Here is a 12274-nt window from a genome sequence, read left to right as displayed (position 1 = left end):
GGCATTTAGACATTACCGTTATGGTTGGGTAATGTCTAAATCCCTTTCACGGAGAGGACCCTGATGTCATCAGTGTCCAACGTCATTCCTTACCATCCAAGTGGGCATAGAGGAGGAATATAACCTTGTGGCGAGCGCAGCAAGCCACCGAGCCTGAAGGGTGGCGAGCGGACAACTTTCTTCTTTAGGTGGGGACAACTTTCTTTAGGTGGCCTTAATGGGCATGGAACTGCACTTCCACCCTCATGTCACTTCCAGGTCCCTAGCATGAAGTGGAATTAAGCTCAACCGTTATGGAAGTAGCCTGTGCGCGTGCGGTAGTACATACCTAATCACCAGCACTCTGGAACATAAGAGGAAGCGATGCCCACTAAAGCATACACCCTTAGGCATTGAAATAGATAAAATACGTAGGGTCTGATTCAGAAGGTGGGTGCAATTGCATAAAGATATATACTGACATTCCGTATTGGTCATGATGGTGAAATGTGTTTGTGAGGACAGTAGTGCGTGGTTCTGTGCGGGCACATTGTCATTCAGTGCTGATCAGGCCTGGCGGTGTTTCTGTTCCGTTTGGCATGGTCACCGCCATCTTGCCTTCTGACCATGTGATTCAGCTGCCCAATCCTGGTGAATCATGTGTTCCCTCCAGCCAGTCATAGCGCGGCATGGGGTATTTAGGAAGGTCCAGAGCCTTCCTTCATTGCCAGTGCAACGTTTATCTCAACCTAGCTGAGAGGGAGGTCTCTGTGCTCACCTCTTGTCACCTGTGTAAACGCTACCTGCCAGCCTGCTTGTCAACTCCTAAAACCTGCTGGACTACCCTACATCCTCCACTACCTTTTCCCCTGCCTGAGTGCCTGAGCCTGCTGACACCCTACACCCTGCCTCCATTTCACTCCCAGCTGGACTCATTACCTCTGCCTGTATTTATTTCACTCCAAGCTGGACTCATCACCACTGCCTGTATTTATTTCAGCTCACTAACCTGCATACCGGACTGTTCTTATCTGCCACTTTCTGGACATTCTCCCATTATCCTCACTACAGTAATCAAGTGCACTTTAGTGCTAAACCTGGACTTTTTGCATTTGCCATTCCCATGTCTTCTAAGCCACTCATTAAAAATTCTACCTTTTTATTTAAATCTGCTTATGTGTTTGCTCCTGTCACCACCCCGGGCCCACAACTGAACCAGAACATTACAGGTTGATTTTTGGGTCGTCGGTCCTCTGGATTGCTTTGGTTGGGCTGCTTCGGGGCATCGCATTGACACATTTTTCTTTTTTTGCACTTTTATCACCTTTATTGTTTGTTTATTATATATGTAATTTTTTCACACCTCTATTTTTCACCTCACTTCTAACATATGCAGTAGCTGCTCCTATCTATCTAACACTCTTTTACACTTCACCTTTCTCACTAGAGTGATGCCCTAGGGTGGCTCAGCTGGGCTGGTTTGAGGGTGTCCTGCGCTCTGGACTTTAACCCCAGAATGTTAGGGACTTCCCTCAGAGGTTACCTGGACGTAGTGGGTATGCCCATAACCTGGCCATGAATTATGCTTGTAGAATGACACCATTTTTTTTTGTGGGATACCTTTTGAACATATGAACAGTTTTCCGAACATTTTTGACAAGTTAATTTATGTTTTGCTTATTATATGGGTGACAGATATTATTTTCGTTCAAAGCTGGAAGTACGGTTAAGACCACGTCTTTCAGCTGTGATATCACCTGCTGATTTAGTTGTGTCAGACTCATCACCATCACCATCATATTAGGCAGAGTTACATGATTGTCACCATCATCATTGACATTGTCTATACAAGAGAAGAATGGTTCAGCCATTGTTATGGATAGAGAGGCCTTTGTAGTTTGTGAATGTCCTTTTTGCAGAGAACATTACATACTGCATGGTGATGGCCGTGCACTAAGCACAACTGGTGTTCAGCAGCCTCAAGTTTTCTAACTCGTACCATTTCATTTGGGCCATATGTGATGATTGCGACAATATCATTTTCAAGCGTCACATTAACCTCCTTTAATTGTGTGTTTCAAAATTTTAAGACATTTTTCTGCAGTGATTGATCCATGAACCAGACTCACAGTCCAGAATTTGTTTTAGCCATGTAAGATAATATTCATATCTCTATTAAACTATTATTATTTGTGCAGAGGTTCATTCCTCAAATGCAGCAGAATATCCCACCCCCTCCCCCACCATTCTAAAATTACCTGTTTTCTGGATGACTTTTGATTTAATTTTCAGGGCATAATTCACAACTGTACGGCGGTCGGGTGGAGGCTAAACCAACAACCCCTTTAGCAATCAATAACTGCCTTAAATCCTTTGATGCAAAAAAAAAACCGTTGAACGCCAGACCGTCTAAAGCTGTCAGTTGCATCCAGCTATGTATTTTCTGAAGGCCTAAAATAATCAGGAAGTTTAGTTTCATAGTTGGTGGAGCTTCATCAGTCTATTCATTAAGATCTGTGATATAGAACTGTTACTTATCACTATAGATTGCATCACTTTGATGCAATCTATAGTTTATATAAGTAGCAATTCATGCACACTTACCTGTCTTGCGTAGCGTTATGTCAAGGTTCGTCTGTCCGGTCTTTTTTTTTTTTCTTCCTTATGCTTCTGCGCATGAGCCAGCGTCTGTGTAGATTCTCCACTTTTGGCCTGATTCAGCACAGGCGCAGGACCCAGCGATTGATAGTCTGCTGCCGTTTGTGGGCGGGGAGGGGGGCGGCGATGCCCTCCGTTCCCCGAAACAGAGGCATGATGTCACCGTTGTGGGGGAGGGAAGAAGCCAGAATCTTCGTCTGCTGACGGAGATTTCCTGGCCTCTTCCTCTAAAACGGCGGCCGGCTGCAGGACCCCATGGGTCACCGCAGCCGACCGATGTTACGCAGATTATCCGATGCTGCCTTGGACTACGCAGCTCGGATAAGTAATGCATAGGAGGCAGCTGTATTACCATATCTGCAAGGATTCAGTACTGGATATTGCTCGGAAGGTGGGAACCCAATTTCAATCTTTTTGGGATCCCCACTTTCTGAGCTTGGGGGTGGTTAATGTGATGGCAGGGAGACCCCCTGGCTGGTGTACCCCCTGCTATGGCATTAGCCCCCTGGCTGGTTCAGCCTGGTGCTGGTTACTGTTAAATTAGGGGAACCCTACACTATATATAGTTAATCAGCCAGTGTCTCCCCAGCCACTGACCACACCGCACGTATAGAACAATTTCCTCTCCAAAAACACAGCGGGGCGGTGCAGTCGCACCTTGTCAGCTGACTGCGTTTGCATCCCATACAACCAAGTCAGTTAAGTGGCTAATACTGTTCTTTGTAATTATATCCTTATGTCTATTCCAAGCATGTTTAAATTGCTGTCCTGTTGTGCCTCTACCACCTCTGATGGGAAGCTGTTCCTCTTATCCATTACATTTTCTGTGAAGTAATTTTTCCTCAGATTTCCCCTGAACCTACTTTCTTCCAGTTTCAGCGCATGTCCTTGAACGCCAATACTTCTCTTCATTTGAAGGATGTCTCATTTCTGTACCTTGTTAACACCAGTCACATATTTGAAAGTTTCTATCATGTCCCCCCTTTCCCTTCTCTGCTCCAAAAAATCATATTAGGATCTTTCAGTCTTTCTAGAAAAAGTTTTGTGATGTAGGCCATGCACCATTTTAGTTGCCCTTCTTAGTACAGTCTCTAATGTATTTATTTCCTTCTAGAGATATGGCCTCCAGAACACAGTATTCTAGATGGGGCCGTTCCAATGACCTATACATGGGCATTATTACTTCTTTCTTCCTGCTACTGATTCCTCTCCCTATGCAATAAAGCATCTGACTTGCCTTTCTAATTGCTTTGTCACATTGCTTACCTGCCTTTAAGTCACTTGAAATAGTGACTCCTAGATCCATTTCATCCTCTGTAGTTTCCATTACAGTGCTGTTAATACTATATTTAGGCTTTGGGTTTTTAAGACCCAAGTGTATGATTTTGCATTTTTTGCCATTAAACTCTAGTTGCCACATTTTTGCCCATTCCTTTAGTCTACCCAGATCCTCAATCATTTTTTTCACCCCTCCTGGTGTGTCTACCCTGTTGCATAACTTTGTGTCATCTGCAAAAAGGCATACTATCCCTTCAATAAAATTTGCAATTTCACCAATAAAGATAAAAAAAATACTGGTCCAAGTACAGATCCCTGGGGTACTCCATTGGTAACCTTTCCCTCTTGTGAATGCTCTCCATTTACTACAGCTCTCTGTTTCCTATCCTGCTACCAAGATCTTATCCATTCAACCATATTAGAATCCAATCCCACACTTTCAAGTTTTTTAGCAGTCTGTGATGTAGGACAGTTTCGAAAACCTTACTAAAGTATACCTCCCACCTGCCCCGATTTTAGCAGCCAGTCCCACTTTTTGGGCACTGACCCACTGTCCACCTGTGGGCAGCAGCGCCTTGTGGGCAGGGGGGGAGGCTGGGAGTGCACTCTGTCACCGCTGTTCTGCTTAGCAGAATAGCGGCAAAGATTTCAAAGCAGAGTGGGGTTTCAAGATCAAGCTCTTTTGAAGAAGCACAAAGAAATGGGCAACGTTGAGAACCATAGACACAGTGGTCGGACAAGGAAACTTAGTGCATCAGATGAAGAAGACATCATGCTTCCCTTCGAAATCGGAAGATGTCCAGCAGTGTAGTGTTCACTCTAGCTCCGGCGCGAGGCAGGGCGCCGGAGCTAGAGAGGGCACGTTCGTGCGTGCGCGCGACCGACCAAGAAGGGGGCGTGGTCACCATCAAGGGGGCGTGTCTATAAGACGCGTCCCCTTTTCGTCACTCTTGGGGGCGTGCCCAGCACTTACGGACACGCCGGGCAGCCCCCAAGCCCTGCAGACAGGGAGAATAGATGCCGGGTGCATGCGCCCGGCGTCTATTCTCCGGCGGTGACCGGGTCGCCGCACATTTCTTCACCCGCGGGACACTGCGACCCGCGGGTGAAGACGGCTCCCGCAGGCTGTTAGAGCAGGGCGCTTTTTGCCCTCCTTCTGGAGGGCAGGGCGCTTTTTGCCTTCCAGAAGGAGGGCAGGGCGCTTGCCTCGCTAGAACAGCCTAGCGGGAACGCTAGCAGTGCCATCAGCTCAGAACTATCAGAAACCAGTGAGACCCAGGTACACCCATCTACTGTTCAGAGAAGTCTGGCCAAAAGTGACCTTCATGGAAGAATTCAACGTGGAAACAAAGCCAATCGACTCAACTATGGACAAAAACATAGGAACTGGGGTGCAGAAAAATGGCAGCAGGGGCTCTGGACTGGTGAGTCAAAATTTTTAATATTTGGCTGTAACAGAAGGCAGTTTGTTTGCTGAAGGGCTGGAGAGCGGCACAATAGTGAGTGTCTGCATGCAGCAGTGACACATGGTGGAGGTTCCTTGCAAGTTTTGGCTGCATTTCAGCAAATGGAGTTGGGGATTTGGTCTGGATTAATGGTGTTCCCAATGATAAGAAATACAGGCAGGTACTTATCCATCATGCAATAGCATCAGGGAGGCATCTGATTGCCTACAAATGTATTCTGCAGCAGGAACATTGACCCCAAACATACAGCCAATGTCATTAAGAACTATCTTCAGCATAAAGAAGAACAAGGAGTCCTGGAAGTGATGATATGGCCCCCACCCTGATCTCATCATCGAGTCTGTCTCGGATTAAATGAAGAGATAGAAGGATCTGAGCAAGCCTAAATATACAGAAGATATAAAGTTTGTTCTGCAAGATGTTTGGAAAAACCTCCCTGCCAAGTTCCTTCAAAAACTGTGTGCAAGTGTACCTAGAAGAATTTATGCTGTTTTGAAAGCAAAGGGTGGTCACACCAAATATTGATATGATTTAGATTTCTTTTCTGTTCATTCACTTTGTATCTTGTTAATTGATAAAAAAAAAACACTTCTATTTTTGCACCGTACTGTATATACCAAAATAAAACCACTGGGAGGGTGCACAAGTAAAATTATAATACTTAATCTGAGTTGTACTAAATTATAAGGGAACTCTTTAATGGAGATTAATTATAAATAACACTAATAATTCCAAAGGGAATAAAGAACTGATGCCTGTAGTCTAGTGTGTATGATATATTGTAAAATTGAACCTCTAGGTACAATGAAGACACCCAGTCAGGTTGAGGCTCACAGCCGCCATACAAATATTAATACAAATTTAATTCTTAAAACTTATTGAGAAAATACAATTTCACAGAACATGGTTTAACACGATTGTAGATAAGGGGAGGGGAGCTAATGTGTTCTAAATGTGACAGGTAAGTGTTAGCTAGTATTTTTAGTGTAAGGATGAGTATGTGGAAATGAATAACCCTTAGTATATAATTTCGCCAAGCAGGAACATATGGGTTATATACTTCTGATGAAGGACTAAAGGAGGTCTGTAGCGCAATAAGTGTGGCTCTGTATTTGGACTCTCTAAAGGGGACTGCTGGTAATGGTGGGCATTCCCCTGAGGCGGGTACAGTTTCCGGAATCCAGGTTCTGACTAGTTCCAGTTTATGCATCCATGTGAGATTACCAGAGATGACCTATATACATACTTGCCTACTTTTGAAAAAGCATGTCAGGGAGATTGTGAAAGCACCTATGAGGGCGTGTTACAGTGGGCGTGTACTGATAAATCTGAGAGGCGTGTCCTAATACTGACTTACATCCAAATGTAACCAGCCCAAAAGCAGTTAGTAAGATCTGTTTGTTGATGAAAACACACTAATACTTTTCAGAAATTCATAGGGATCATTGTGCCTTATAATAACCAATGCAAGGAAGTGACACTAATGATCCCATTTGAATGTATATATCTCTGTTTTATTATATAACAGCTTCATAATGGGGGTAAGGATGAAATGAGGGAGATTACTAGACTCTTCAGGGAGACAGGGAGATTGCTGCTATTTCAGGGAGTCTCCCTGACAATGAGGGAGAGTTGGCAAGCATGCCTATATATATTTCTATTTACTATGTTTTGGAAAGGAGACACATGTTGTTTCAGATATACCAAGAAGGATGAAGGAGGAAAATACCTATCCTGTACTTGTGCTAATTGATTGGACACAATTACAAACACGGATCAACATCAGTGTATCAGTGGACTTCTATAGGGTGATTAACCTCATTTCTGTGTCTTGTTGGTGAAAAGGACACTATATTTGTTTATATGACACTTGGGTGTGTTTTAAGTCCTATATGAAACGTGTTAACAAGGATAGCACTTTTTTATTGCATATAATCTCAAATTTATTGTTACTTCTGTTGAGTGTTTTGGATGAATGAAGCAATTGTAGCTGCATTTCTTGTTTTTATTGTGCATCATTCTCAGTATCTGTTTATTGTGTAACATCATCTCCAGATAGGTATTTTTTTTTTACAATTTATTTTAGTAAATCCGAAACAGATCATTTCCCTAACAAGTAGGGGAGATGTAATCTGCTTACTAAAAAAAGTGTGACTTTTACAAAAACTGCTCTAAAAGCCCTTTGGTACATTTAAGTGATACTAAAATAATGTGAAAATGGTGTGTATATTATTTTAGTAAAAATATAATTATTAATAAATAGACCCCCATACAGTGTTGCACCACGAGTGCAGCCAAATCACTTGTACCTTATTCTCTCTCGCTCTCTCTCTCGCGCTCTCTCTCTCTCTCTCTGCTGATTGGCTGCCGGTCCGCGAGCACTGTTTGGACTGAGACCGGCACCACATTACACTGACGGTGTCTCTGTGCCTCTCAAGGCCGAGATGCGGGATGCGATATGTGTGTGACCAATGTCATTCACAGACATATCTTCTGTACACACGTACAGATGGAGTATGCGATATATCGATCGTCGGCTGATTGATCAACATATTGCATAGTGTATACAAGGCATTAATCTCCTTCTATCCCTCTTTATCTCTTCACCCCTCCTTCCTCTATACATCCCACTCTATTTCCCCCTGACTCTCTCTCCTTCTCCCTCTTTATCACTCTTTTCCCTTCTCTCTCTCTCTCTCAATATTGGTATCTCCCTCTTCCTTTCTCCTCCCATTCCCCTTCTCTTTCTCTCCCCCTCTTTCCCTATCTGCTCTATCACTCAAGCCCAGCCCTTGCCTTACCTTGTCCAAATTCAGGTCTGAGCCCATCTGATACAGTGATTACAAGATGTATTTCGGTTCCCTGACAAAGTTTGCCACATATCAGGAAGCACGTTCCCCTGACATTTAGCTGAACCCACTTAAATACACTCCTCACCAAGCTACCCCTGTCCCAAGGAGCCGCACACTATGGCCCTGGAGCCGTTCAACACAAAGATATTCTCCGCCATGTCCATCTCTGGTCCGCCACTGTCAGCTCCAGACTTTCAGACCTCTTCAAACTGTTGTTGTTTTTTTAATGTTCGCCAACTGACTGTGTCATCACCTTGGCACATACTGTGCATGTTAGGTCTCACATGCATGTTTGCACCAAGGCGATGACATTATCATCACTCCAGAAAAATATAATACAGATAAACAAACATTACATATTTCATCCACTGCCTCACATAAAACTGATTGCTTCCGTGTAAATGATCTCACAGTATGTAGCCTGTCTGCTGGATACAACCGTTGAATACTCAAGAACAGATGACATCCGCAGTGTCTCATAATGCAGGGTTTTGTTTTCTATCCAGGGTGTAATTATACATAACTATGCACCAGCCAGGAGTTTCACTATACAGTGACTCAGTAATAGTCATTCATTCTAAACAATCCCTTATTATATCATGTCATTGAGTTTATTTACTAAATCTCTTTGTTCTGTTACTTAAAAGGACGCTATGCGGAAACACAACATTTGAAAACAATGCATATATGTTGAATAGGAATGCTTTTGCTAATCAGGCAGTCATCCATGTCATGGAGGGTTTTATTTAAGTAATTGCATAATTAAATTATTCATGTAGCAATTTAGTGGCCTGAACTTACTTTCATGGGTATAGAAACATAGAATTTGATGGCAGATAAGAACCACTTGGCCCATCTAGTCTGCCCCATTTCATGTATCCTTCAGGCAACTTCAACCCTATTTACTCCTTATGCCTATCCCAAGCGTGTTTAAATTGCAGCCTATCAATCCACTAACAAGCAATGACAACACCGAGCCACAAGGTTCACCATGAGAATGTAGCCCATCCATAACAGAGGAATTTGGGGGTAAGGTGTGTGAGCTCACTAGGATCTGCGTGTTTTTTGAAGTTCATGTCTTATGCTGGCCATACACGCTACAATTATCGGGGCGATCCGCCTGATATTGGCGGATTGCCCCGATAATTGTAGCGTGTGGGGGGGGGGCAACTGAGGGTTAAATATTGCTCGGTCAGGCATACCGGATTGTCCAGCATGCCCGTCCGATGTGATATTTCCAGGTAAACTGTCGGCCGCATCGGGCAGTGTATGCCCAGCCGTGGCCGACAGACAGACATTTCCCATGGAAGGAACAGGGAAATGTCTCCTCCCCCGGGGGCGGAGCGCGGATGTCGGGCTATACACTGTGAGATTTCTCTCACAGTGTATGCCGGCGACATCTGCGGCTGGCAGCCGGCCAGATAAAATGTCTATCGGTCTGACAGACATTTTATCTGGCCGTGTATGCCCAGCATTAGTGATGTCATCAGTTCTTAGTGAATTGGCTGCATTCTCATGATATCGGATCAGAAGATAAAGGGGACGGGAGCACTTTATTAAAAACAAAAATGTGAGTTAGTAAGATTTTCTTATAGAGAAAATCTCATATCTCTAGTTTACTGAACATTAACTGATCAAAAAAATCTCTTAAGGGGCCAATTTTTTAAATATTATTAAAGGATCCCCAGGATTTAAGAAAGAGGGATTTCTGACTGCTTAGTAGCCCCCATAGGCTGACGTAATGGACAATCTGCATTGGTTTTGAAGAAACAGTTTTCTTCTGAAGTCTCATCCATGCAGATCATTTCGTGTACTTAGGGCCTAATTTAGATATGTACGCTATGCCGATATTTACGCAGATTGAGCCATTGTTTTCCATTGCAAATGCGTTTAAGCCGCACTGTGCACGCGCAATTGCTTTGCGATTACTCTCGCATAGAGGATTCAATGGCAAAGTGAGTGACAGGTAGTCAGCATTTGGGGGAGCGATCGGGGTGTGGCTAGGCAAACGCAGGCATTTAATGGGCGTGCATAACTTAGCCATGGCATTCTCCTTCGCAGCTTGAGAGCTCTCTGTGTGTCAGGAGAGGCGCTGTGTTTGAGGCTCATGATTGCCGGTTGCCCGATCTGTGTCGATGTTACCGATGTTTATGCTGGTGCATGACGTTGGACGGATATGACAAGGCAGCAGTGGACGTCCCTATGCTCGGGTAAGCTTTGGAAACATTTGCATATTTTAGCAATTGAATCAGGCCCTTAGCTCCTTTCTGCAGGTCCGCTGCAATCATATTTGGGTCCTGTTTCTTCATTAAATTATTACCAGGTGTTTTCTATCCAGAAGCGGAGCATTCCCCTGATTTGTATACATGCCCACTCCCCAGGACGGTTGAGAGGCACCCAAAAATCAAGTGGCGTTCCTGGCCGTCCGGAAAAGGAGGCAAATCTCCCAGCCAGCAGCCACCCGCTTGCATCCACATACACAGCCCCCGCAGCAGCGGAGGGGGTGGGCGATGGTGCGTTTTGCGTCATTGTGGCCCCGCCTCTGTTTTACAATGCCGTTAATCTTGACATTTTGAAGAGGGGGTGGGGACACAATGAAGCGACCACGCAGTCATGCCCCCTGCTCCACCTCCAATATTTCAACATCTCCCCACCACACCCCCCCTCCCCCTATTGCCGCGGCACCCCCCTGCCATAGAAGCCAGGTTGCCCCCTCCCGGAAAGAGGGAGATAATTGCCGGCAAGTATACAATTATGTTTATTTTCAAATCTGTCAGTTTAGAAGGGTCCAAGTATTTCTTCAACTGTGAAATGGGGCCAAATGTAATAGGGGGAGAGTTTAGAAAATGTGAGAATTTTTTAGCAGTAAATTCTCACATTGGCCGATTTTTATCTTAAAAATGGGAAAACATCTGGATGGGAGGTTTTCTTTTAGTCTAAAAACATGAGGGTTTGCATGTTCTCAGACTGTATTACATTGGCCAAGTTTAAAAAGTCTGAGAGTTTACTGCTAAACTCACATTTTCTAAACTCTCACCATATTACATTTGGCCCATCTGGCTTAATATGTTTAATATGTCATTTAGGGGCCTATGTATCAAAGCTTGATGAGATATAAATTTGTGAGATATAATGAATAAACAGAAAAGGGACGGGATGTACTATCCTTTATTATATGGTCATTATCATGGGGTTTGACCACATTTCCTCAATGCACCAAGCTTTGGAAAGCAAAGCTACTTATCGCATTTTGTACAATAGAAGCCTATGGAGTTCTTATGGCAGTCTGGACTGAGATGGATCCAATCGGATCCCTTCCTGTGCCCCCTGCAGCCGCGTGTCATTCTGCGCATACGCAGAAGGACGCCAGAGGGACTTTTGCGCCATAAACCCTGAAGTCCCTCTATCGCAAAGGACGGCACTTATCGGGAGAGCTGTCCTCTGCGCTTTTCTTCATGAATACCGGTGTTATTAATGCTGCCATGCATGTGATGAGTGACGAGAGGTATCACATGCAGAATGCAATGCTGGATGCAGCCCGGCCAGGGTGTTTAAACTTTGGATACATGCCACATTCCATGGGGGTTTTTTCAGTCTTTTAAATTCTACAACTAAACAGGAATTGTGCAATAAAATATGAAGACTTGTGCATGCCTCTCGCTAGTCCCAATTTACCTGACAATCCAGATTCTGGCTAAGGACTGTTCCACCAGAATCCAGTTTATCCTGACTGCCAGAGTAGGTGGGAGAGGTACACATTGGGCAGGTGTGTGCAGCACTGCTAGAATATTGTTAGGGGTGGGGGTGGGGACACATGCCCAGGGAACGTGGGACAATTACCCAATTTAAAATTTTGGAAAGGCTGAATTTGTCATGTTTACATTTGAACCCTACAGAATCAGTGTGACATGCAATTCTCTTCCCTCCTATCTTATTTATTTCCAGTTAGCCAACCAGTCATACATCGACTGCCTTAGTCTGTAAAACATGCAGGGCCCTCCGCCCCTTGTTCTCTGCATGACATATGCATGTCTCCAGCGC

The sequence above is a fragment of the Taudactylus pleione genome, unplaced genomic scaffold (assembly GCF_031769625.1).
Source record: "Taudactylus pleione unplaced genomic scaffold, aTauple2 ptg000644l, whole genome shotgun sequence".
NCBI classification, from domain to species: domain Eukaryota; kingdom Metazoa; phylum Chordata; class Amphibia; order Anura; family Myobatrachidae; genus Taudactylus; species Taudactylus pleione.
This window is presented reverse-complemented; position numbering follows the sequence as displayed.